The sequence below is a fragment of the Hypanus sabinus genome, unplaced genomic scaffold, assembly GCF_030144855.1.
Source record: "Hypanus sabinus isolate sHypSab1 unplaced genomic scaffold, sHypSab1.hap1 scaffold_446, whole genome shotgun sequence".
Classification (NCBI taxonomy): domain Eukaryota; kingdom Metazoa; phylum Chordata; class Chondrichthyes; order Myliobatiformes; family Dasyatidae; genus Hypanus; species Hypanus sabinus.
In genome coordinates, this window is record NW_026781320.1 from 84167 (window position 1) to 110896 (window position 26730).

The following is a 26730-nucleotide window of genomic DNA, read 5'->3' on the forward strand; positions in this document are numbered from 1 at the left end:
CTCAATCAGCCGATCATTTAAAATATTCTGATGTAATTAATGAATACTTTGCTTCATTATTCACAGGTGAAAAGGACCTTGGACGTTGTGGGGATGACTTACAGTGGACTGAAACACTTGAGTACATAGACGTTAAGAAAGAGGATGTGCTGGGGCTCTTGAAATTCATCAAGTTTGATAAGTTGCCGGGACTGGATGAGATATACGCCAGGCTACTACGGGAACCAAGGGAGGAGATTACTGAGCCTCTGGTGATGATCTTTTCATCATTAATAGGGATGGGAGAATTACCAGAGGATTGAAGGTTGCAAATCTTGTCCCCTTGTTCAAGACGTGGAATAGAGATAACCCAGGAAATTATAGACCAGTGAGTCTTACTTCAGTTGTGGACAAGTTTTGGAGAAGATCCTGAGACTCAGGGTTTATGAGCATTTGGACAGGCATAATCTGATTAGGGATAGTCAGCATAGCTTTGCCGAGGGCAGGTCATGCTTTATGAACCTGATTGAATTCTTTGAGGATGTAAAAAACACATTGATGGAGGTAGAGCAGTGAAAGTACTGTATATGGATTTCATTAAGACGTTAGCTGAGGTTTCCCATTGAAAGCTCATTCGGAAAATAATGAGTATGTAATCCAAGGAGACATTGCTTTGTGAATCCAGAACAGGCATGCACACAGAAGGCAAAGGACGGTTGTAGATGGTTTGTATTCTGCATGAATGATGGTGACAAATAGTGTTCACCCATTCTCTTTGTGATTTTTACAAATGACTTGGATGAGAAAGTTGAAGGATGGGTTAGTAAGTTTGCTGATGACACAAAAGTTGGGAGTGTTGAGGATCGTCTGCAGGGTTGTCAGATATTACAGTGCAATATCGATAGGATGCAGAACTGGGCAGAGAAGTGGCAGATGGAGTTCAATACTGAGAAGCGTGAAGTGGGTCAGTTCGGTAGTTAAAATTTGTAGACAGTAAATATTAATGGTAAGACGCTTGGCAACGTGAAGGATCAGTAAGATCTTGGGTTCTGTGTCGATAGAACACCTAAAGCTGCTGCCCACGTTGACAGTGTTGTTAAGAAATCATATGGTGTATTGACATTCATCAGCCATGGGATTGAGTTCAAGAGCGTGAGGTAATGTTACAGCAATATATGACCTTGATTACACTCCTTTTGGGGGGTACTGTGTTCACTTCTGGTCACCTCTCTACAGGAAACAATATGGATGCTATAGTGAGCGTATAGAGGATATTTACAAGGATGTTGACTGGATTGGGGAGCATGTCTGATAAGAATAGTTTGAGTGAACTTCGCCTTTAATTCCTTGAAGCAACGCAGGATGAGATGTGGCCTGACAGAGATGCATAAGATGAGGGATTTGTTGCAACGATAGCCAGAGGCTTTTTCCCAGTGTTGAAATGGATAAAAAGAGGGAGCATAGTATTAATGTGCTTGGAGGTAAGTGCAAGGAAGATGTCAGGGGTAAGGTTTTTAACATTGAGTGGTGGGTATGTGGGAAGCACTGGCAGTGACGATTGGAGAGGCGGATACAATAGGGTCTTTTAAGAGACTCTTAGACAGGTACATAGCACGTATCAAAATAAAGGGCATGGTCCGGATCCGTTCCCCTTTAAATTTAGTTTGGTTGCATTATAATCTGGACCATTGACTCCTCATTCGCTTCTAATCCCGTTTCACGTGTCCCTTGAGCTTGGCCATTAGGGTAATTTACATTTGACCCAGACCGGCAGCTTATAAGCCCCTCGCTTTAGCTGTTCGGGGCGAGAGCGTTATGAAGCATTAGCAAGTCACCGTCGCCACCACAGGTCAGGGTTATCCACCCCCACATTGCACTGCCGGAAATTCGCCTTCCTTCGCCAGGGTGGGTCCGGGCAAGCTCAACTGCCAGGGGTGAGTTTGAAGGTGGGAGTCCTGGCTCGATGTTCCGTGTCCAGCCCTCGAAGAAGAGTCCCGGCTCGATACCTGACCTGAAAGCGGAGTCCTGGCTCGGTGTGTCAGGTCCAAGTGTCCACGTCTCTGGCTGGGGCGATTCAAGGCCCTAGTTTCCAGGCCCAAGGTCCGCGGCGATCCAAGTTCCCTGTCTCCAAGCCCAGGGTCCCAGTCATGGCCGCGACGATCCACGTTCCCAGTTTCCAGGTCCGCGGTCCCTAGCTTCCTAGCCCAAAGTTCGTGTTCCCCTTGACCTACTCGATTTCCCGTTTCTCTGTGTAGCGAGCAATAAACGCTATTTTATTGATCCAAAAGAGACGTGTTTGTGTCCAGCTTGTGGGTCCTCTCCCAGCACCCTTGCCCTCACCTTGTAAAAAAACCTGGGGGGAAGGTGGAAAACCAATCCTGATCGAAAAGTGCTTTTACAACAGGTTTGAAACTTTCCACTGCCTCCACTGACAAATTATTTTTTCGTATAAAGGGTAGAATAGCATTGGTCTTCTTGTGGTGGGGTGGAACGTACAAGTCCTGCATTTTTTATATCACCCACAAGACAGAAACAGTAGTACGTTTCAACAGATGCTGTTCGACCTGCTGAGTTCCTGTAGCTTATTTGTACGTGTTGATTTGACCACATGGTCAGCACAACAATGTGGGCTGAAGGGCCTGTTATGTGCTGTAGATTTCTATTCCTATGTTCTTTACATTTGACCTACCGAGGTGCCAAAGATGGCCATCACTAATCTAATCTCACTGAGTTATCGCAGGTCCTGTTCAATTTATTGCCAAGTGAGCAAGCACAGTAAGTACAGGTACAGAGAAACGCTGGTGTGTAGCAGGATTGCAAGCAAGTACATTCAGATAACACACAGAACAGCAACTATACAATTCTGTGTCACTAACAACATGAAAATACAGACTGCCAGAGTTTGCCCCCAAAGTGGTGAATATCTTTGCTCATCACCACACTGGGCTCAGACGAGACCCTCATGTCCCTTCCCCATTGTTAATGGGCTCCGTCCCTCATCCTACTCCTTGATCACCTCTCAGACTCCATCCTATCCAACCTCTCACACCACATTTATTCCCTTTGCCTCCTCCTGCTGTGATAACTCCCTCCCCGGCGGAGCCAACATCAACCGATGGGCTGAGCAGTCTCCTCACAATTCTCAGCGATACATCAGACACTGGCCTCAGGAGATACTTCAGAATCACCCCCAACTTGCCTTGGAGGAAAATGGATATAATTCAAAATGCTGGACATCGGAATTTTTCTGCTTTGACGGTGAGTACCACCCGGGAGCGGGAGTCCATATCAGCGGGGGTAATGCCCTCTCGGCTGGTCTACCTCTACTATTGGGTGTAACTAGTGATTGACATCTCTTCGCACCAATGGGAAGAATGCAATTCCTCTGTTGACTATGGAGTGGGATGGATTGGTCAGGTAACTGTTAGCTTAGCAGGTAAAGTTCAACTGTCTCAGCGCCAGTGTGACGAAAGGAACTGAAGACGGGACGTCAGGCATGTGGGGGCGCAGACGGGCGTCAGATCCAGTTGTGGGGAACCCATTAGGCATATGAGGCTGCAAACTGTTGCCAGATCCCAGTGTGGTGTCACAGAGAGATGTCTCATGTGAGTGAGAGCTTGTTTTCAAAAGCTGTTCAATGAACTTTTTTTTTTAAGATTTCAGTGGAAAAAAGAAGGAAAATTAACAGGATTCATCACTGAAGCCAGTGTTGTGTTAGGGAAAGTCCCCTGCTATGTGCCCGGCTTCCCCATGTTGTTGATGGAGTGGGCAGTGTGGACTCTTTTTTGAGTTGGATTACCAAACCTCAGATGTTTCTGGTGAGGACTTACCAGTGTGATCTGATCTGAGGTGGTTCAGTCAGTACAGTATCACCCCTTTTGACAGAGTCCACAACAGAGGTATAATCAGCAAACATATATAGTAGTTGAGGTGGGCACAGTCACAGGTGTAAAGCGAGTAGAGCAGGGGACTAAGTACACATTCCTGTGGTACTCTGGTACTGATAGTGTTTCTGGTGGAGATGTTTTTGCAGATCTGAACTGAGTGGGGTCTACAAGGGAGGAAATCCAGGATCCAGCTGCACAAGGAGGTGTTGAGGTCAGATCTTGGAGTTTACTGATTAGTTTTGAGGGGATGATCATTTTATAGGTACTCTGATAAATTTTACTTTGAACTTCCCCAGCATCCCTTATGAGGTAAATGACATCGAGCTGCAGCTCCAGTTCCTTAACGCATTCTCTGAGGAGTTGCATTTTGGTGCACCTGGTGCAGACGTGGTTATCTAGGAGGTTGGAGGTCTGCCACAATCTTCAACAATTTCTCTTTTTTATTTTAATTAATGCACAAACACTGACTGATTTCAAGATGTTTGTGACGTCCTGAACAGACTTTGCAATGCCCATGTTCATTAGTCTTTTCTTCATTCCATACAGTCAGAGTTCACCACATACTTCCCCTCCCCACCTCACTGCCAATCTGTTTCATCTGCTCCTGAGCTCACTTGTCTCTTCACAGAGGGACAGTGATCAGAGAGCAAAAAAAATCATGCAACTGTCCTTCGTCGGCTGTCAATGAACACGTGGCTCACCAAAAACAAACAAAAAGGCAGATAACAAAGCTCTTCAGTGTAAACTGTGAGTTTAATCATTACCAAGAGTAATGCGGCTGAATTCATAACAATGAAAATAAAGTTGTAATGGCTCCTTTTACCCTGCTTCGTGCTGCATTTAATTCACCCTGTGCTGGTAATGCTTCTCCCGGCTCACTGCCCCCGGGGCCGAGGGTCCTCTCCCAAACCCGACTTCACAGACAATCCCAACGCAGAATGGAAAGGAAGCTGCAGCCCAACGTGGAACAGTGAGCATGCGGATATTGGCTGTTATATCATCAGTGCCGGGGTGGGGGTGCGGTGAGCAGGAGTGAAATCAAACCCACTGTGGGACACAGGATCCTGGGACTGCCCAGCATCGGACCTCCTCACTCGGGACTGGTCTCAATACTCAGATGTGTACACCTTTCTGAGAAGCTCAGAAAAATAGAAAAGGCTAAATTCTCACATAAATGGGTAATACACCCAGAAACATTGACTGCATTTCGGCAGGCCATAAGAGTGGAATGGAGTCCAGAAAAGCATATTTCCCACACACAACGAAAGGACGTGACGGATGTAGATCTCACTGCCTTGTCCAAACGGGCGAGAGATGGGTGTGCTTCCAGCATCAACGCCTCATCTCCACCTCTCCCGAATAGCAGAACAAAAGGGGCTGAACGGCAGCTCATCCCAGGCGGTTAGGTGTGAAGGACCCGGGACCCCGGCAGGTTCCGTCCAGGAAGCGGGGCGAAGGCCCCCAGTTCGAGTGAGTTAACGGGACTCCCTGCCCAGCATCAGACCTCCTCACTCGGGACTGGTCTCAATACTCAACGATGTGAACTTTATGCCTTTGCCATGCAGTCAGTAATCCAACCCCCGGCTCCTTCACCCAGGAGCGAGGGGCTTGTCGCAATCCCAAAACTGAAGATCATCGGCCGCCGAGCCGCTGCAACAAAGAATACAATAGAAACCACCGTCCATCTGGGAATATGAGCATGGCAATGTGATCAATGCGTCAGCAGAGGGGTCTAGGGACTGTCCAGGGTAGTCTGCTTTTGGATGGACTGGCTGCAGTGTCTCATTGTTCAGGATTTTCATAAACGACAGTTTTATTGATGTAAACTGGAATTGCCAGCAGGGAAATCACAGATTGCATCAGGTAACAGAACACTTCTCGTCCTTGGTCTTTGTCTCCTGAGTAACTGAACACTTTGACAATGTCGACTGTCGGTAGCCCTTCCTCTAAAACTGAGTGAATCATCCAGAACGCTGATCACTGAGAGGAATTATGTTTGTTGGCCATTAAAGTTTGCCCAGGGTGGTTTGGATGGAGTTGATGTGGAGTTCGGGGTGCCACAGTGAAGGAACCGGACAGCCGAACGCTCTGGCCACGGATGATGCCGCGGCGAACCCCCTGCAAAACCCATGCGCGGTGTCACCGGCGGTACAGTACTCTTGTTCGGGTGCCGGTGAGGAAGGGGCTTATCTCGAGTCTGTGTAAATCGAGGGCCGTTTGCAAAGAGAAATGATCCGGATCGAGCTCTGCTGGACAGCTAGAAGTTTCGGGCTCTCCAGTCTTGTAGCCCCCATTTTAGTTTTGCGCCTGAGCCGGGATTGTGGGATCAGTTAGTTCGGTGTCCCCTCGCTGGGAAGGTGGATGTGGGTGAAGGGGATAAGTCTACGTGTGTGGGTGTGCGCTGAATGGTGGGAAGGATGTGGGGCGATTGGCAGGGCAGAGGGAGGGTGGGATACTGGGCGTATCAGATGATGCGTGACTCGGGCAGGATGGACACGTGGCCAATTAAGTTGTAAACAAGGGAGGATTTGGTCCGTTGAATCAGACAGCTCAGCTCGTGTGTCCTTTCAGGAAGCAACACTACTATTTTCATATTCATTGCTGTCTAATCTTGCTGTTAATATTGTGTTTGTTACAGAGCCCCAGAGTCTGGGACATCTGTCACCGTCATTGTCAGCGAGTGCAGATTGGGAAGGGGTAGCGGGTGTCAGGACACGGAGAAGTACAGCCTCGTGTGAGATATAAATGTCCTCACAGTGGGTTCAGATCTGGCGGCATATCTGGAGTTGAAGAAAATGGGATCTTGTCCTCCGCAATGATCACATTTCCTGCAGGCTAATAGGAATAAAATGCTTTTAACACAAAATTGATAGCAAACTGCTGGAAACACGGTACATCAGATTGGATGTGTGGGAAAAGAAACTGTAGAAGACCCTGTGTTAGAACTGGAACTGTCCAAGATGCTGCCCGATCTGCTGAACGTTTCCAGCATTTTCTCTTTTTACTTTAAATGATGCACAACTATTGACTGATTACAAGATGTTTGTGACGGCCTGAACAAAGTCGCACGAATGTAAGTCCCACATTCATTAGTTTTCTCTTCAATCCAATGGTTATTACAGTCCTCCTGACATCCTCCCCAATCCACTATCAATCTGTTACTTCTACTCCCGAGGCCACTAACTCCCCCGAGGGGAAGTGACCACAGAGAGGAAAATGTGCACCACTCCCTACAGATCCTGTGGTTGTTCCTGGCCACGGAGAACGTGACTCTACAAACATGACCAAAACAGAAAATAACAGACTCAACTTTAAACGCTGAGTGTCTCCGTCTGAGAAAGATTAACACAGCGGTCATTTGGTAACATTGAAACTAAAATTGTAATGGCTGTCTTTACCCTACCTCGTGCTGTATTCATTAAATCCTCTGGTAATCTCAGGTAACAAACAGCGATTTCAGAAATAACTCAGAGAGGCAAAATACTTCACAATGAAGACAACGGTAGAAGACAGACTGTTGATATTTATCATTGTGGTGATGATATATAGGTTGGACAGAGATTGAACAAGGTGATTGATATATATCATTGAGGTGGTGAGATACAGACTGGACAGAGATTGAACAAGATGCGAAGGGGATGAGCAGATGGAACCAGATGGGAAAGCAATCAAGGATGGTCACTGATGCTCTCCCAGCAATACACAGATACTAAATTAATAGTAGGTACTTGGTCATTCTAAAATGACCAAGATAGAACAACAGGGGATTTGGCATATACTCTTCTGCCACAACCAAATGTTATTAACGCATCATGGAAAGTATCCCGTCCAAATACCTGACACCTCCGTCTGGCTACTGCTCTGCCCATGACTGCAAGGAACAGTGGAGAGCTGTGGACACAGCTGAGTACATCATTGAAACCAACCAACCCTCCACGGCCTCTGGCGACACTTCCCACCGCCTCAGTAAAACAGGCCTCGTACTCAAAAATCACCACAACCTGGGATATTCTCAACTCACACATTCCCCATCGGGGGTGAACTACAAAACCCTTAAAGCATGTACCACCAGGCTCAAGGACGGTTTCCATTCTGCTGTTATAAGCAAACTGAATGCCCCCAGTGTGATAAGATGGAAAGCTCACCACAGTGTTACTTGAAGTAACCTGACACTTTCTGCACTGCTCCAGAGAAAACAACACAAGTTTTTCCAACCTCTCAATATAGCTCATGCCCTCTAATCCAGGCAATATCCTGGTAATCCTCTTCTCACCCTCTCCAAATCCCAGACATCCTTCCGAGAATCGGGCGATCAGAACTGTATGAAATGCTCCAGGTGTAGTCTAACTTGAGTTTTATAAAGCTTCAGCACAGCTTTGAACTCAGTGCCTCCAATAATAAAGTTAAGCATGCAATTTGCCCCCTTAACCACCCGATCATTCTGTGTAGTCACTTTCAGAGTGCTATGCACTTGGACTCTAAGATCCCTGTGCTCATTGACATTGTTAATTGTCTTGCATTTACATTCGACCTACAGAGGTGCCAAGATGATTATCACTACTGACATCTCAGTTGAATTTCCCAGGTCCTGTTGAATTTATTGCCAAGTGAGCAAGTACGGGAAGGTACAGGTACAGAGAAACACTCACTTGTAGCAGCATCACAGGCAAGTACATTCAGATAACACTTGGAGCATAAATTATGCAATTATACAATTCTGTGTCATTAGCAATGCAGAAATATGGTTTGATGTCATTAAAGATATATAAATATACATCTTGTGTCAATAATAGACTGAAAAGTTCAATTTCCTCTCTCAGTCAAACACACAGACGACAGGATCAGGAGCAGGCCATTCGGTCCTTCTAGCTTGCCCTGTCATTCAATAAGACGCTAGGCCAGTCCATCCTTGCCAACCCCCCCCCCCAACACTACTCCAATCCCCACTTTTCCTGGACGATTGGCCCTGTTTGCAGGTCAACAGTGTGCCAGTTTTTGTCCCCAATGAGGTGAATCCCTCTGCTCGCCACCACCATGGGCTCAGACATTTCCACAGATGAGTCCCATCTCCCCCCACTGGGACAAACATCCTGTCCGCCCCCTCTCACACCATCTTCATCCTTTCAATAAAATCCCCCCTCTCTCCCTCCTTCTTCTGCCGGGATCCCTCCCTCTCCGTGGAGCCAGCATCAGGCCGATGGGCCGAATGGTCTCCTCCAAAATTTCACTGATACATCAAACTCCGGCCACAGGAGACGCTTCACAAACTTCCCAACTTCCCTCGGAGGGAAATGAAAATAAGTCAAAAATCGGGACATTCACTATGAGGTTTGTTCCGCCTTAACGGGGAGTTGGTGGGGGGAGGAGACATTGATCAGCAGAGATAACGCCCTCTTGGCTACTCTGCCTCTCTTTGCGTCAAGGGGAATTACCGGGCTTGTGAATACTCTGTGAGAGCGCCATTGGAGGAGAAGTTACTGATTAGTACTTCAGCCATTAACTCGTCTCTGCGCGAGCTGGGTAGCGGGTGTATGATACGCACACGTGACGACAGATCTCGGTGTGGGGGGAGGGACACTTGTGCTTTAAAATACCTGAATGGACGTTTAATTTGATTTCCAAAGGAAAACAAAATCAATCATGGGAATCGCCCGGCTGCACTATCTTACTGGTTGAGTGGGCAGTGAGGTGTTTGTCTCGAGTTGGGTCACAAAATCCCAGTTTTTTGGGGGAGGATCTTCCAGGCTGATCCTGTTTCCTATCATTTTAATTGGTGCAGTATCTTGTTGTTCAGAATTTTGAAAAAACAACTGTTTAGCAATGCAAACCAGAAAAGCCAGCCAGATCTGCACATCGTGTATTAGACAACAGAAGACTTCTCAGTCCTGCAGCGTTTAAGTCCTAAAATCCAGGGGAGCATTCAGTCAGCTGATCGCTGAGAGTAATTACGCTTCTTGATTGTTAAAGTTTTCCCAAAGTCGGATGGATGGAGTTGATGTCGAAGCCGGGAGTGTCGCAGAGAAAGGGCCGGACAGCCTAGCCCACATCTTGTCTCTCCGGCTTCCGACCAATGTGGGGACGTCCGGCCACTGGGGGCTCCGCGGAGATCTCTTCTTAATTTCCCAGGAATATTCTGACAGTGTGGGTATGATTTCAATATCCATCGTTCCTTTCTCATAATTTCATCTTATTCTGCACTCTGCCCCACACGCGGTACCTCCCTGTACTTTCGTAACCATGGCAATGCATGAATTGCGAGGAGAACTCAGCAGTCCTGGTAGCATCCGTGGATGGAAATAAACAGTCGACGTACCGGGTCGAAAACTTAATCAGGAAAGGAAGGGGGAAGAGCCAGATGATTGATTGATTAGGGAGGCGTCATTTGTGGTTCTGATGGACTCGGGGCTGTGTTTCTGCAGCTGCCTGTCCGCGCTCATTCCTCACAAAAGAGTGGTCTTTCTACTGAAATTAAATCCAATTTATCCAACAACTCACTCTCATTAGGGAATGGGCAAATTCGCGTTGACCCTTTCTCTTGCAAGGAAAACGATAAAGCCCATAACCTGATATAGGATGCTGTAACCGGATGGCGTTCAGTGCGGTTCCGGGTAACCACAGTCTGACTTCCCGGGTGAGCGACAATGGATCTGGCCCGGTGTGCTTAACCTGCACGGACAGTTCAGACTGAGATAAGGCATGAATTGACATTTTCCGGCACCAATGGGAACCAAATAACTCGCACATCACGTGATGACAGATGTCTAGCAGATGACGGGCGCGCAAGATTTCCCAAATCGTCTCAGTGTGAGCCTGGGGGCGCGAGCGTTACGAGCTCTGCGAGAGAGCGCGTGTCGGGCAGTGGGCGGGGCGGGGCGGTGAACCGGAGCCACGACTGCCCCAGGGAGCTTGCAACGGGGTTAACAGGGAACTCTCTCGGTCCGATACCGTGCTGACCAGCACTCCATGTTAGTTCGACCCCCTAACGCAGCTGGGGCACATAAATAACGCACAAAGCTGGACGTAAATAATTAATGTTTGGTTTCAGTTCAAATACATAAATAAAATAGTACCTCCCTTCGCATACAGTCATTACAACGGCTAACATTAAATAAATCCTCAGACTTTCTCTAGCCAAGATATCCATACGCATAATGGACCCCACGAACCCTCGAGACTGCTACAAATCATTGAATCATGGGTGATCAAATCTAAAATGTCATTACTTATTCCCCCATATCCATCCCTGTAACCCTTCAAACCCACTGTTTATCAAGAATCCCGGACTGAAACAGAATTACAGTTTTTTCTTCCACTGGCCATTCAGAAGAAGAGTTCAAATTGAACACAATCAACACAGGAACAATAGATGTATTCGTCTGAAATCTGAAACTATGGAAAGGGGACAGGCGTTTGCTGTACAGAGCTCGCTCCCTTGCTTTGAAACAGGTGGCCGTTGTTCTAGAGCTGATCATGATTTTTACCTAACCTGTGGAAAACGTTAATCATGCCAGCAGGAAACAGTTGGAACGCAAAAGGCACCACAGCCAGTGGCTTAAAAAGAAACAAATATCTCCTTGATCGCTGATCCAATGCACAGACAACTGGTTGACTGAAAATAAAGTTCCGCAATAAATATCAGAAGCGGAATGATTCTCACATTAATTCCCCAAGAATACTGTGTGTCGTTTCTTACAAATAGCCCCGCCTACCTCCCCGTACGGATCTCTCGTAATCATGGCAACACATGGGGTGCCGGGGGAATTCAGCAGGTCAGGCAGCATCTATGGATGGGTATAAACAATCGACGTCACGGACCGAGTCCCTTCATCAGGACTAGAATGGAAAGGGGAAGAGGGCAGAGCATCGACTGATTTGGAAAGTGCGGCTTGTTGTTCTGTGAGACTCGGTGCTCAGGGTCTGCGAGCAAGCAGCAGCCTGTCCACGCACATTCCTCAGAACAGGGAGCGGCCATTCTGCTGAAATCAAATCCAAACCGGTGCAGCAAAACACTGTCATTCAAATGTGAAGAAAGTTTAAGCCTTTCTGCTACAGGTAAAAGCGATAGAACCAATGACGCGATGTGAACTACATTAGCTGGGGTCTCGAAGGTCGACGCTACTTGTTTCTATAGATGATGCCTGGCCTGTAGAGTTCCTCCATCATTTTGTGTGTGTTTCTGGGATTTCCAGCCTCTGCTGATTTTCTCTTGTTTGAGAGAGATCGGTGACGGGTCACTGACCCGTGGCATATTTCACATGCCACTACCAGGGTGAAAGATGCCCTCTGTTCGCACTCAGTGGGCGCCGGTGTCGCTGTTGTGTGAGACTCGGTGCAATTTTCTGCGTGCAAGCTGCTGCCTGTCCGCAGGGCGGATCCTCTGCTGAAACTAAACAGACCAGTTCGACACTCCCCTTAAACTGCACCAAGTTGGCTGGATATTGTATTAAATTACTTCTGTTACAGAAAATAAAGCAATAAATACCCGATGGTAGGGAAAAGAAAGTTCCACAGTGTCTGCAATCTGAATGACTACTTGTTACAATTGCTAATAGACTTTGTGAGATTCTAGCATTTAATTTTACCTCAAACACCTATCATGTGTAGCTTTAATATCATAATTAGCAATTTAATTAAATAAGTTGCTCTGTGGCATTCTCCACTGCGTCGTCCCGAACAGTAAAATCTCACAGTCGCTCTGTTATTCTGAGTAGTTAGTTTGTGTGTGTGTGTGTGTGTGTGTGTGTGAGAGTGTGAGTGTGAGTGTGAGTGTGAGTGAGAGTGAGAGCGAGAGTGAGAGTGAGAGTGAGAGTGAGAGTGAGAGTGAGAGTGAGAGTGAGAGTGAGAGTGAGAGTGAGTGTGAGAGTGAGAGTGAGAGTGAGAGTGAGAGAGAGAGAGAGAGAGAGAGAAAGAGAAATCGGAGAGGGGACCCAGCCTTGTCGCAGGGAATATTTTGGATATCACTAACCGTGCACAAGGTTCATCTGCACTGACTCAGTGGAAACCGCCCTAGAAAATGTGTATGATTGAAGGTAACAAGGTCGCTTCCTTTAATGCATTTGGTCAATAATTAGTTCATTGATCTTGCCAGAACTCCTCCCAGTCCCAACAAAAGCCGAGCCCCGCTGTAAAAGCTCACTGATTTGCAGAATCGGAGACAGAATTTACCTCTGATGTTGAAACCGGTCGGAGTTTAGTTCTGTGTGGATTTCCAGTCCCGACAAAAGCCGAGCCCCGCTGTAAACTCTCAGTGAGTTGCAGAATCGGAGACAGAATTTACCTCTGATGTTGAAACCAGTCGGAGTTCAGTGCTGTCTGGATGACAAATGTGCCGACCATGCACCGAGAATTCAGCCGGTGCTGCTGCTCCCGGGACTATTCGGTTATGGAGAGTCAGTCGCTGATTACAGATAGACAGGTCCGGATGATCCGGGGTTAATGAGGCAGTCCGCAGTTCTGGTTGCACAGCTCCTCACCGGTCTGGTACAAGTCGGTCAGCGAAAGGAGTGGGGACTAGGACAAATGCAGCAAACACAGACAGAATTACAGAGGATGTGTGAACCTTCCCTCGCCGTCGCAAGTAGTTTCTGTCTGGACTTTCCATACAGATCTTACTTTTCCTCCTTATTCTCCTGTCGCAACCAGCTTCTCCGTTTAATTCATCCTGTCCCAGCTGTGAATTTGATCCAGCCAGGTTCGGGTTCCACCCCCTTTGTCAACGGGGATATCCGCTGCAGGGCGAGGTTCAACTCAAACACCCCACACCCGTCACAGCTATTTCGAGGGCAATTATTTAAGACATGACGGAGCAGGATTAATGAAGGATAAGTGGCGTTACCAGGCAGTGCTCTGTCAGAACAGACGGTAGAACTCAGCTAGCGAAGCGATATGTGTGAAACTGAGAAATAAGAAAGGTATGGCCACATTAATGCGGCTATATAAAAGACAGTCCAACAGCCCTAGCGATTTAGACGAACAAATTTGTAAGATCGCAGATTGTTGTAAGAAACTTAAGGTTGTTAACACTTGGTGATTTTAACTTTCCACATAATGACTTAGGAATCTTATACTGTAACTGGACCAGGTGGGATAGAGTTTGTCATGTGTGTCGAAGAACTTCTCCTTCATCAGTACGCAGAAGTTCCAACAGTAAGCGTGCAATACTGACTCTTCCATTGAGGAATGGGGCAGGGCAGGGGGCAGAAGTTTGCGTATGGGAACACTTTGCATACAGTGAGCACGATGCCCGTAATGTCCACGTAAATGTACAGAAAGTTAGGCCTGACCCGTGGGTTGAGATTCTAAATTGAAGAAGGCGCAATTTTGATGGTATCGGAATGGATCTGGCAAGTGTGGATTGAGACAGGCTGCTGCTTTGTGGCAAAAGTGTACTTGGAAGGTGTGAGGCCTTCAAAAACGAAATATGGAGACTGCAAGCTTGCAAGTGCCTGGCAGAATGAAAGGTCAGGATAACAAGTGTAGAAACCGTGATATGCAAGTGTTCCTGAAGTGCCGGTTAAAAGAAGAAAGGTGGTGCATGGCAGAGATTAGCAAGTTGAATAGAATGAGGCCTTTATGCAGTATAATACGTGCAGGAGAACACTGAAGAAAGAAATAAGGGAGGCTAGAAGGCATGAAGTTCCTCTAATAGACAAGGTGAAGGAGAATTATTGAGGATTCCACAAACATGATGAGAACAAAAGGATCGCAAGGGATACAACTGGAAGAGCGGAATGATAATCTGATGTAGCAGTATTTCAGTGGAATAAGGTATATTACCGTGTTATGAGAAAGGAGCTGGCCAAAGTAAATCGGAAGGAGCTGCTGACAGGGGTGTCAGCAGAATGGCAAAACGTGCGTTTCTGGAGAAAAGTGAGGAAGGCGCAGGACATGTGCATTCCAAAAATGAATAAATATTCAAATGGCAAACTAATACAGCCGTGGCTGCGAAGGGAAGTCAAAGCTATTGCAAAATCAAGAGAAAGGGCTCACAACAAAGCAAAATATTGGGAGGTTTTTTAAAAACTTACAGAAAGCAACGAAAAAATCTTTAGAAGGGACAAAATATGAAAGCGAGCCAGCAAATAATATCAAAGTAGATAGTAAAAACTTTTTTTAAGTATGTTAAAAATAAAAGAGAAATGATAATGTAGTTGGTGACACAGTACACAATAATCCTGCCTGACGAACCTGTTGGAATTCTTTGAGAAGATAACAAGTAGGATGGATAAAGGGGATGCAGTGGATGTTGTATATTTGGACTTTCAGAAGAACTTTGACAAGGTGCCACACATGAGGCTGCTTACCCAGTTAAGAGCCCCTAGTATAACAGGAAAGGTACTAACACAGTTAGAGAATTGACTGATTGGTAGGAGGCAAGGAGTGGGAATAAAAGGGTCAGTTTCTGTTTGGCTGCCAGTGACCAGTGGTGTTCCGCAGGGTGTCGGTGTTGGGAGCTTTTCTTTTTCTGATGTACATTAACGATTTAGATGGTAGAATAGATGGTTTGTAGATGATACGAAGGTTGATGGAGCGGCAGGTAGAGTTCAGGAAACAGGTCTGATGCAGAAGGACTTAGAAATATTAGGAGAATGGGCAAGTAAGTGGGAAATGTTTGAAAATGCATGGTCGTGCAATTTAGTAGTAGAAATATATGTGCGTACTATATTTTTATAACGCCGAGTGGAGAAAATCCAGGAATCTGAAATGCAGCTGGACTTGTGCAGAACACCCAGAAGTTTATTTTGCATGTTCAGCCGGTATTGAAGAAGGTAAAATGTTAGCATTTATTTCAAAAGGTCTAGAATACAAGAACAAAGATGTGATGCTGAGGCTTAACAAGGCCCGGGTGAGGCATCACCTTGAGTATTGTGAACAGTTTCTTGCCACAAGAAACACCTTTGGCTTTGGTTAACGAGCGGGTTGTTGATTTACACTGCGCCTGAAAGATTTGAGAAATTTATCTTTCTTAACAGACACCCATTCCAAATGGACAGAAAATGTGCAAATGTAAGGAGTGAGAGGTTGTTTGGAAATGGGCGCTATTGAGGGGGTGACGCACGACCTTGAGATGGGCGTCCTCACTGTTATTGGAATGGCCATCGGGGAGGGAGAGACAGGGAAACTGACAAACTTCACTGCAGTTAACCTGGCTGTCAGGGGGGAAAGATGGAGTGACTGAAAATTGGAACCAGTCAGGGAGTTATGTGGTAGGGAAAATGGGACCCAATTGGAATGATTTCCAATTTAAAAATATTTAAGGGAGTGCAGGCCAAAGCGCTGATGACATTCGCAAACTGACAATGACCTAAGGCAGAAAGAGTGAGTGGAGAAGACAGAGACTGTAGTGAATGGAGAGAGTGGGGGAGGCGAGAGAAATAGAGACAGAGAGGAGAGAGATTTGAAAAGGAAGAGAGAAAACAGAAATAAGTGGAGATTGGTGAGTAGAAGAGGGAGAGGGTGGAGGGAAGGAGGAGATAGACGGTGAGAGAGTGAAAGGGAACATGTTGAAGAGGGTGAGTGAAAGTGGGAGAGGGTGGTTACAGGTGGAGGCAGAGAGGAACAGAACGCTGGGGGAGAGGATGCAAGAGATTGCGAAACAGTTAGCTTCAAGGAAAGAGTTTGCAGCGTGGGCTACGGAGACCTGGACTGGGCGTAGGGAACAGTGCAGAGGTACATACAACTCTGTGGGGTGAAGGCAAGGTTAATGCAAGCAGGCTTTTTCCACTTAAGTTGGGTGTCATTGGACCTAGAGGTCATGGGTTAAGTGTGACATGCAAGCTGAAATAATTAAGGTGAATATAAGGGGAAACTCTTCGATCAGAGGGTGGTGAGAGTGGGAACTGATGGAAGTTGGATGTGGGTTTGATTTCCAATAACGAGATGCAAATTTACGGAGTCATAGAGACGTACAACACAGAAACAGACTTCGGCCCATCTATTCTGTGAAAAGGACTGCCTATTCGCATCGACCTGCCCCGGACCACAGCCGTCCATGCCCCTGCCATCCATGTGTCTATCCAACCTCCTCTGAAACGTTGAAAACGAGCTAATTTTCCTCTTCAGCTTTTCAACGTTCATCCGTCGCCCCTGAACACTACAACACAGTACAGGCCCTTCAGCCCTCCATGGTGTGCCGACCCATATAATCCTTAAACAAAACAGTAAACCCACACTACCCATAACCATTTTTCTTTTATCCATATGTCTGTCCAAGAGGCTCTTAAGTACCCTTAATGTTTTAGCCTCCACCACCATCCCTGGTAATTCATTCCATGCACTCACAATCCTCTGAGGAAAGAAGCTTACCCCTGATGTCTCCCCTAAACTTCCCTCCCTTAAATTTTTTACATATGCCCTCTGGTGTTTGCTATTGGTGCCCTGGGAAACAGGTACTGACTATCCACCCTGTCTATGCCTCTCATAATCTTATAGACCTCTATCAAGTCCCCTCTCATCCTTCTACACTCCAAAGAGAAAAGTTCCAGCTCTGCTAACATTGCTTCATATTACTTGTTCTCCAATCCAGGCAACATCCTGGTAAATCTCCTCTGCACTCTCTCCATAGTTTCCACATACTTCCTATAATGAGCTGACCAGAATTGAACACAATAGTCTAAGTGCGGTCTCACCAGAGATTTGTAGAGTTTCAACATGACCACTCTACTCTTGAACTCAATCCCCCTGTTGATGAAGCCTAGCAACCCATAGGCCTTCTTAACCGCCCCTATCAACCTGTACAGCGACCTTGAGGGATATATGGATTTGAACCCCAAGGTCCCTTTGTTCATCCACACTCTTAAGTAACTGACCATTAATCCTGTACTCAGTCTTCTGGTTAGTCCTTCCAAAATGCATCACCTCACACTTGCCCGAATTGAACTCCAATCTGCCATTTTTTGCCCAACTCTGCAGCCTGTCTATATCCTCTTGTAACCTTCAATCACCTACAGCTCCATCCACAACTCCTCCAATCTTCGATTCAGCCGCAAACTTACTCATCCGTCCTTCCACCTCGACATCCAGGTTATTTATAAAAATCACAAATAGCATGGGTCCCAGGACATATCCCTGCGGCACTACACTAGTCATCGACCTCCAGGCAGAATACTTTCCTTCCACAACTACACTCTGCTTTCTTCCTTTAAGCCAATTTTTTATCTAAGCAGCCAAGGTTCTACTTATCCCACGCCTCATGACTTTCTGGATGAGTCTCTCATCAGGGACCTTGTCAAATGCTTTGCTATAGTCCATGTAGACCACATACACTGTCCTACCCTCATCCATTTCTTTTGTTACCTCTTCAAAAAATTCAATCAGACTCGTGAGGCATGATCTTCCCTTCACAAAGCCATGTTGACTATCCATGAGTAGACTGTACTTCTCCAAATGCTCGTAGATCCTATCCTTAAGAATACTTTCCAGTAGTTTGCAAACCACCGACATAAGACTCACCAGTCTATAGTTCCCAGGTTTCTCCTTATAACCTTTTTAAACAAGACAACTACTTTTGCCATTTCCAATCTTCTGGCAATTCCCCTGCAGTCAAAGAGGATACAAAGATCATAGCTAATGCTCCTGCGATCTCTTCTCTTAATTCCCACAACAACCTGGGGTGTATCATATCCGGCCCTGGGGATTTATCAATCTTAATGTTTTTAAGAAGATCCAGCACTACTTCTTCCTTAATCTCCACATTGTCCAGCACACAGGCCTGCTCTACTTCGACCTCATCCAGATCAAGATCCTTTTCACGTGTGAATACTGAAGCAAAGTATTCACTTAGGACCTCTCCAACCTCGTCCGCCTCCAGGTGCATGTTGTCCATGTTCCCACCTTCGTTCTCGTCATCCTCCTATTCTTCGCATACGCAGAGAACGCCTTGGGGTTCTACTTAATTCTACAAGCCAAGGCCTTCTCATGCCCCCTTCGAGCTCTCCTAAGTCCTTTCTTTGGCTCCTGCCTGGCTACCCTATATTTCTCATATGCTCCTCCTATTTCCTGTTTCTTATATCTAACATATGCTTTTGTTTTCCTCTTGACGATGCCTCACATGTTTCGTCAGCCACGGTTCCCTTTTCCTACCATTTTTCCTTGCCTCAGTAGGACAAATCTATCCTGAACCCAGCTCAAGTTGTCGCTAAACTTCTCCCACGTTACTTCTGTGCTTTCCCCTTTGAACATCTGTTTCCAATTTACTCTCGCTAGCTCCTGCCGCATCCCTTCAAATTTAGCCCTTCCCCAGTTAAGCACTTTACCATTTTGTCTGATTTTATCCCTTTCCACACCTATGCTGAAGCTAAGTGAGTTGTGGTCACTCTCTCCAAAATGCTCCCCCACCAAGAGGTCAAGTCAATATATTTCAAGACTACTCATTGTAGTCTCGCCCAACCTCGGTGGACAAATCAGCAGATGCTGGAAGTCAAACCAACAGGCACACAATGCAATTCCAATGTGAATTCCACACACTGGAACTCAACAGGCCAGGTCGCATTTATTGAAAAGATTGAACATTTCAGGCTCAGTCTTGATGAAGGATCTCGGCCCGAAACATCGACAGCTTACATTGTGCATAGATGCTGTCTGGCCTGAGGAGTTCCTCCAGAATTTGGTGTTGCTCAGTGAAAAAATCCTGCTTGCATTTGTCCTATACGTATGCCTCAGTATTTATTATACCTCTGTTAAATCTCCCTCTACTCTCCAAGAATTAAAATGCCAACCTATCCTTCTTTCCTTATAACTCAGGTCCTCCAGATCCGACAAGGTCTTTTGAAATTTCCTCTGGACTGCTTCAACCTGATTTATATCCTTCTTGTTAGCAGATGACCAAACCTGCGCACAGTACTCCCAGTCAGGCCTCAATGGCGTCTAATTCAACTTCAACATTACATCCTGTCTCCTGTAATCAGTACTTTGATTTATGAAAGCCAGTGCGCAAAAGGCTTTCATTTCAACCCCTATACCTCTGCCAACATTTAAATGAACTAAGGACCCGTATTGCCAGATCCTTTTGTTCCACCGCACACCCCAGCGTACTGTTCACTGTGTAAATCCTACCCTGGGGTGTCCTACTGAAATGCAGCACCTCGCACTTGTCTGCATTAAAATCCATCCACCAGTTGTACAGCTGGTCCAAATCCCACTGGAATTTAATAGACTTCCTTGTTGTCCACTGGACCCCTAATATTGGAGTCATCCGCAAATGTGCGGATCCAGTTAGCCACATTATCATCCATATCAATGGTATAGATGTCAAGCAACAGCGGAACCGGCACGATCCCTTTGGCACTCCACTAGTCACAGGCCTCCAGTCAGAGAGGCAATTACTTCCTCGCTTCTCCCACAAAGCTAATACTTAATACAAATTTACTACCTCTCATTGAATGCCAAGCCACTGAACTTTATTGACCAGCATCCCATGCGGGACCTTGTCAAATATCTTGATAAAATCCATGCACATAACATCCACTTCTTTGCCTTCATCAACGTTCCTAGTAAATTGCCCTTAAAAAGCTATCATATTCATTCGACTTGACCTGCAGGACGCAAAACTGTTCTGACTATCCGTAATCAGCCCCTGTCCATGCAAATACTCACAAAGCTGATAGTTTAGAATACCGTCCACTATCTTTCCCACCACTGATGTCAAGCTCACATCAGCTTTCTTAAACAGCGGAACAACATTACACATTACTCATCGACACGATGGGGCAAGTGACCTAATTCTGATCAATTATAGTATGGTCGTGTTCTTGAGTCAGAGAGGGTAATTAAATCAGCCAGAATGAAATGGCAGTGCCGACTCCATGGGGCAAATTCCTCAAATCTGCCCTTATACCTTATCACCTTATTCGCTATTCTCCAGTTTCCCGTTTCCTCACCCGCCGCTAATGGTGATTGAAACATTTCTGCTGGAGCCCGAGCAGTTTCTGCATCTGCCTTTTCAGAGGGAGCATCTTGGCAGGACCTGGGAGTTTGTCAACTGAATTTGCCTCAAGGCAGGAACATGTCCGTCTCTGTGATAAGTATATGGTCAATGAGCTGCTTCGCCTCTTCAGATTCTGCCTCCGTCTCCCGAATTAAACTGGTAACTCCCACAGCTCCCGATAACAATTGGCTTCATGCACTGATGACCGTTCAGGATACAAATTTTGTCTCTTGCAATTATTTCGGTTTTTCCTTTTCTGAAATCCCCTTCGGATTCTAGTCATATCGTCTCCTTGGTCAACCCCGTGTCTTCTTTAACCTTCCTGATCTTTTCTTTAGTGTTCTCTTGCATCTCCCATACCCCAGAAGTACCTCACTTGTCCCTACCTGCCAATACCTGTTAAGCTACTTCATGTATTTCTTCAATGTCTGCAACAATATCGCTTGAAAAACAAAGTTCTCTAAACCTGTTACTTTACGTTTTATTCTGACAGGCACATACAAGCTCGCAACTCTCAAAATGTCACTTTTGAAGGCATCGCTTTCGCCAAGTACACCACTGCCTGATAACAGCGTGTTGCAAAGCACAGTTCTCAAAGCCTTCTTAGATACCATCAAAATTGGCATTTTGATGCCAATTTTGACCCCACAAACCAGACCGTTGCTTAACAATATTTACTTTTAAAATAACGGCATTGTGATCGCTAGGTGTTAAGATTTCGCCTACACAATCTTCTGTCACCAGCCGTGTCTCAGTATCTAATGAAGGAAACTTTTCTGAACATATTTAACAAACACTATCCAACCTAGGAATTTTGAGCATGGGAGGCCCAGTGAATGTGTGGAAAGTTAAAATCAGCTACTTTCACAAAGTTATGTTTCATTATACAATCTGGGATCTCGCTATAAATACGTTCCTCGAAATGGCTCGGACTGCTGGGTGGTCCGTAATATAGCCCCAGTAACGTGGTCCGACCTTTTCACCCTTAACGCCTCACTAGAGGAATTCTCCAGTCTGTTCTGATGGAGCACTGCCACGGTATTTTCCCGTGCCGGTAACGCGACCACTTCTTCTTTAACCTCCCTCCCCCCCCCGCCCTTCGCTCTGTGGTGTCTAAAACAACGGAACCCCGGAATATAGATCTGTCAATCCTGCCCCTGTCTCTCTAATGGCTACAATATTGTAAAACCTGTCGATTTATGTTCTGACCTTAAATGCCTTTTCTTCAATACTTCTTGCATTGAAATATATGAAGAACTGGACATTAATCTCAACATTCTTTACTTCTTGATTCTTGACTTTGCCTGAGGGCTTAACATCTGTTTGAGAAACTTGGATATGTACGTGGATGGGAGGGGTATGGAGAGCAGGTCAGTGGCAATCAGCACAATAATAATTTAACACGGAGACGGGAAGCAGTACACAAATAACCGGTGTGGAATACAGAGACTGAGAATCGTATGCGGTAAAATTCCCCGCTGTTGGATATGGAGACCAGAACCGCACGCGGTAAAACTCCTGGCCTGGAAACGTAATCCCACGGTGGATTTTGTCAGTGACTGTGAACAGACATGATTAATGACATTGCAAATGGGGACTGAATAAATAGTTGGTCTAACAATTCTAATCAGTCACACCATCTACTTGCATTTCTCCCTCACTCCTGACTACTTACACTGTCTCCCTCACCACTCCCTCCTCCCAGTCCCTCTTCATCTTCCGGCCCTCTACTCCAGACTTCCCTTCTTGCTCACTGTCTCCCTGAACGTCACGCCTCTCCCTAATCCCTTCCTTATCATCGCCTCTCTCAATTATCTGTGCTTCCTCACCGCCTCTCTCTCCCTCCCCCTTCCCTATCCCTCTCAGTTACACCCCTACTCGACCAGTCTCCCACTCTCTTCCACCCCTGTCCTCGCTCTTTCCTTCTCTCTACTACTCTATCATCAACAGCTCAACAGAGGACGCCATCTCCACGGCACTTCACTCTGCCCTGACCCACCTGGACAACCCCAACTCTCACGTCAGAATGCTTTTCATTGACTTTAGTAGCTGTTTGAAAGCAACAGCAGCCACACCCCGGGCAATGGCTACGACAAGCCGGCTAAACCAGGTGAGGGTAGCTGACGGGTCTCAAACGCGCAGTGAGATAGGGAGTTGTCTATCCCAGCACGTGAAGACAGACTCCAGCGGATAGAGCGTACGAGACCAATGGAAGGTCCAACGGTCAAAAAGGCGGTCTCTGCAAGCATTGTGGAACGTGCAGACTAGGACAAGACACAGAAGACATCCTGGTCAACCACTGTGCCTAGTCTCATCTCCAGACGTCTCGACTCTTGTCTTGCCACTGGATCCAGATGGGAATTGGGAAGTCAGAGTGAGGTTGATGCTGCACAGCTCTCCCTCATTTAAATCCAAATCATGCTCTAGTCTCGACACCATCATCATCATAATGGCATCGAGGTCTTCATTGACGATGACGATGGACGAACAACACGTCAGTCTCACTAGCAGCTCTCTGCGGCTTGCAGAGAGACACACTGAGAGTTGATTACATTATACATTGTATCCTTGTTTGAATAAAGAGAGGAGGACTCACTGTTAAGGACAGGAATGAACATCTGTCTTGCACCCAATAAGCATTTTACCTTTTGTCTCTCTCCGTTAGTCGCTTGCCCAAGGCTGATCAAATACCTTGACGGGATTGGGAAGAATCTGTTGGAAGACTCGTATAAGGTAGACAAAATTTTATGAAGTGGAAAGGAGGCAGTATCAGTTAAATTTTGCTAAATGGGCAGCAGGCGGTATCGGGTAAATTTTATGACGTGGGCAAGAGGCAGATGTGCCAGGTAAATTTATCAATTGTGCAGGAGGTTCCAGCCAGGTAAATTTATTAAGTGGGCAGGAAGTGCCAGTCTAGTAAATTTATCCGATTGTTAATTGAGCAGGAGGCTTTGTGCCGGGTAAAATAGTTAGGGAACATTGGTCAATTGAGGTTGATTGATATGAGTGGGCCAGGAGCAGCCCGACACAATGTGTGAGAGTTTTCCAGACAAGGAAAAAGTTTGCAGCGCTGAATAAGAAATTGAGGAACAAAATCTGGCCACTGGGGGGGAACCTGGGATATTACCTCATGAGAACAAGCAGTAAATTTGATATGGAAAAAGAACTGTGAACAGAAATGGAAATTGTTGAAAAGGGAATGGAAGGAAAGGCAGATGCAAAGTGGAATAGTATATTATTCGCAAGTTGGTGGAATAATGCATGTGACGAAGTGATAGAACGCCAAAGGTTGGGAGAGGCTAACAGCGGAACGTGAACGGGTGGATGGGCGCCGAAAACAAGAGCAGGAAAAAACAATATAAACAAACCAAAGCCATTCTAGATAGGACAGCAGGGCTGGAAAGTCAGTTTGAAGTTTGAACTGATAGGGAAACAAGGGATCCTGAACCCATATCTGGCTGTCCTGACGAAGGGTCTCGGCCTGAAATGTCAACAGTGCCTCTCCCAATAGATGCTGCCTGGCCTGTTGTGTTCCACCAGCATTTTGTGTGTGTTGCTTGAATTTCCAGCATCTGCAGATTTCCTCGTGTCTGGCATCCCAACACTGTTTGAGGACAGTGACCATGATGAGGAGTGGGCACCCACCGTTCTCCTCCACCTTGCCAGTAGCCAAGTGCAGCCAGTGCCCCGAAACATAATCCTCCCAGTACTCAGATACGGTGGCTGCCCGGGTAAAACAGCGGCATGTCTCTACACCCTGAGATCCAGAAAGGGAATACCAAGGATTATTCCGAGACAGGAAGGGAAGAATCCAAAAAAACTCCAGAGTTAATGGCTCTACAAAGACAATTGCCCACCTGAATGCTGCCCAATCCATGAGCAGGAAAAGGAACAGCCCTCAGTGATTCCCGTGTTTGCACCCTGGAAGCCTCAAGAAATGATAATGATCATGAATCAGGCCCCAGGTAGAAAAGAAAAACCAACACAGTTTGTTCAGTGTGTCCACAGTACTATACAAATGTGTAATGCCACTCCACAAGATTTATTCGGTCTCTGCTGCACGATTCTCCCAGCTGATGAGGGGTGGAACTGGAAGGCAGAATTGAGATACCAAACCTATCAGGAGGTACAGACGGGAAACCATAATGAGAATGAACAGACAGACCAGATTATTCAAGCCTCCGAAAGGGCTCTCCAGCAACCCGTAAACATCACTAAAATACTTGAATCCAAACCTTAGCCTGGGGAATCAGGACCATTAGGAGCGACTTAGGGCCTGCTATGGCACTTTCGCAGGAGATCAAGCCTGTCATGGTGGAAATCCGTCCCCCCAGTTTAAAGCCTTACTGCTCCGATGCTTAACAACTAAGTTAGCCAACGTGATTAAAACAAATAATATGGATTGTGCTGACAATGACCGAAATCGAATGCGATGAGCTTTGACAAATTATTGGGACCCAACCTTCGAATCCCGATCAATCCTGAAGGGAACTCATACTAAAAGTGAATAGGTTCAGCGGGAAGAAGGACGCGAAGGGGCTACATCTGGAGATCAGAAATGGGAACAAAAACCCACCAAGGGACCGGTGGGGACAACAGCCCGCTTAGAAATTGACAAGCAAGGATGCTTCCAACCATGAGTATCACCCCTCAGGAAGAGCCCAATGTAGTATTGCAAGTTGCTGGAATTCCAATTCTGTTTCTGATTGATATGGGGGCAACCACAAACACTCTCAATCAGGAAATGGTATCCGAACAGGGATTCCAGCCATCAGCCACCACAATCCCTCTGTCTGGGTTCGAAGGCACAGAACGTACGTATTCACGTACCCAGCCACTGCAGGTGGAATTCCGGGGGGATCCGGTGTGAAGTTTCATTTACAGTCACCACCAGTCGGGGGTGTAATCTTCCAGGAAAAAAGCATGCCCTATCCTTTGAAACAAGAGATTCTGTGCATGGACAAGGGTATCACCCTGGAACTAGTGAACAGACGACATCTTCCCCAGTTTCTGACCACCCAATGGTGGCACTTAATCTGGACTCAACTGCGTTTGCATCCCTTCTGGCAGTGGCCAACTATCATGTGACTCTGTGGTACGACCCTATGGGGTGCACAACTGAGGTAAGCCAATACTATGCACCCCTCGAGGACCATTAGATATCAGTCACAGTGATAGGAGAGGCTAGAGGAAGAGAGGGCAGTGCATTTCTGGCCAAAGTTCCGGATTTCCTTTGGCGACAGAGAGGACTTGTGGTTCCCCATACCACCGTTTGGGTTCGTCCCAGGTTCAAGCCAAAGAGCCTCGGATTCCTCGCTTAAACGTTGACAAAACAAGGGTTGACGAAACAGAACTTCCTAGACTGGGAAACATGCATCCTAGCCAGACTTGCAGGTGCCCAGCAGCGGAGAGGAATAACTGAGACTGAGTGATTTTGGAAGATCACTTTTCATTCCTGTGGAGTAGCCAGGAATTCACCAGAGATAATCAATTTGGCTACAGCACTTGAGGAGCTGGCCACAATACTGCAGGGGCTCTGACAGAAACACAGGCCCAAGTAACAGAAATATCCACTGAAATGATTGCAATCCAGCAAACAGTCGTACAGAATCATTTGGCTTTAGATTTTATCCTCACTGAGAAAGGGGGAACCTGTGCTATTAGTGACATAGAATGCTGCACTTATATCCCTAATGAGTCTACTAACATTACATCCCTCTCCAAGCACACTGCCAAGGAGATTGACAGCATCAAGTAAGTAGGGCAGGATTTACATGGGTTCACCGAAGGGTTGAAGACCTGTTAGGTAATATGTCGGGCATGATATTGCATTATGGCTCAATAGTTGTACATAATGATCAAAAGGAAGGAATGATAATGTATGTAAAAGGGTTAACACTTTGCTAAACAGGAGCAGCCTGTTTTTCTGAAAGAAACTGC

At 46.2% G+C, this 26730-nt stretch overlaps 1 protein-coding gene across 1 annotated transcript in view; it reads right to left on the bottom strand.

Moving 5' to 3' along the window:
• Positions 1–23451, bottom strand: part of LOC132388974 (NACHT, LRR and PYD domains-containing protein 12-like) — a 39539-nt gene extending 16088 nt beyond the window's left edge. Inside the window, exon 1 of the mRNA XM_059961397.1 lies at positions 23436–23451. The gene's annotated coding sequence lies outside the window, so the exon portion shown is untranslated. The remainder of the gene's footprint in view (positions 1–23435) is intronic.
• Between the last annotated feature and the right edge of the window lie 3279 nt (positions 23452–26730).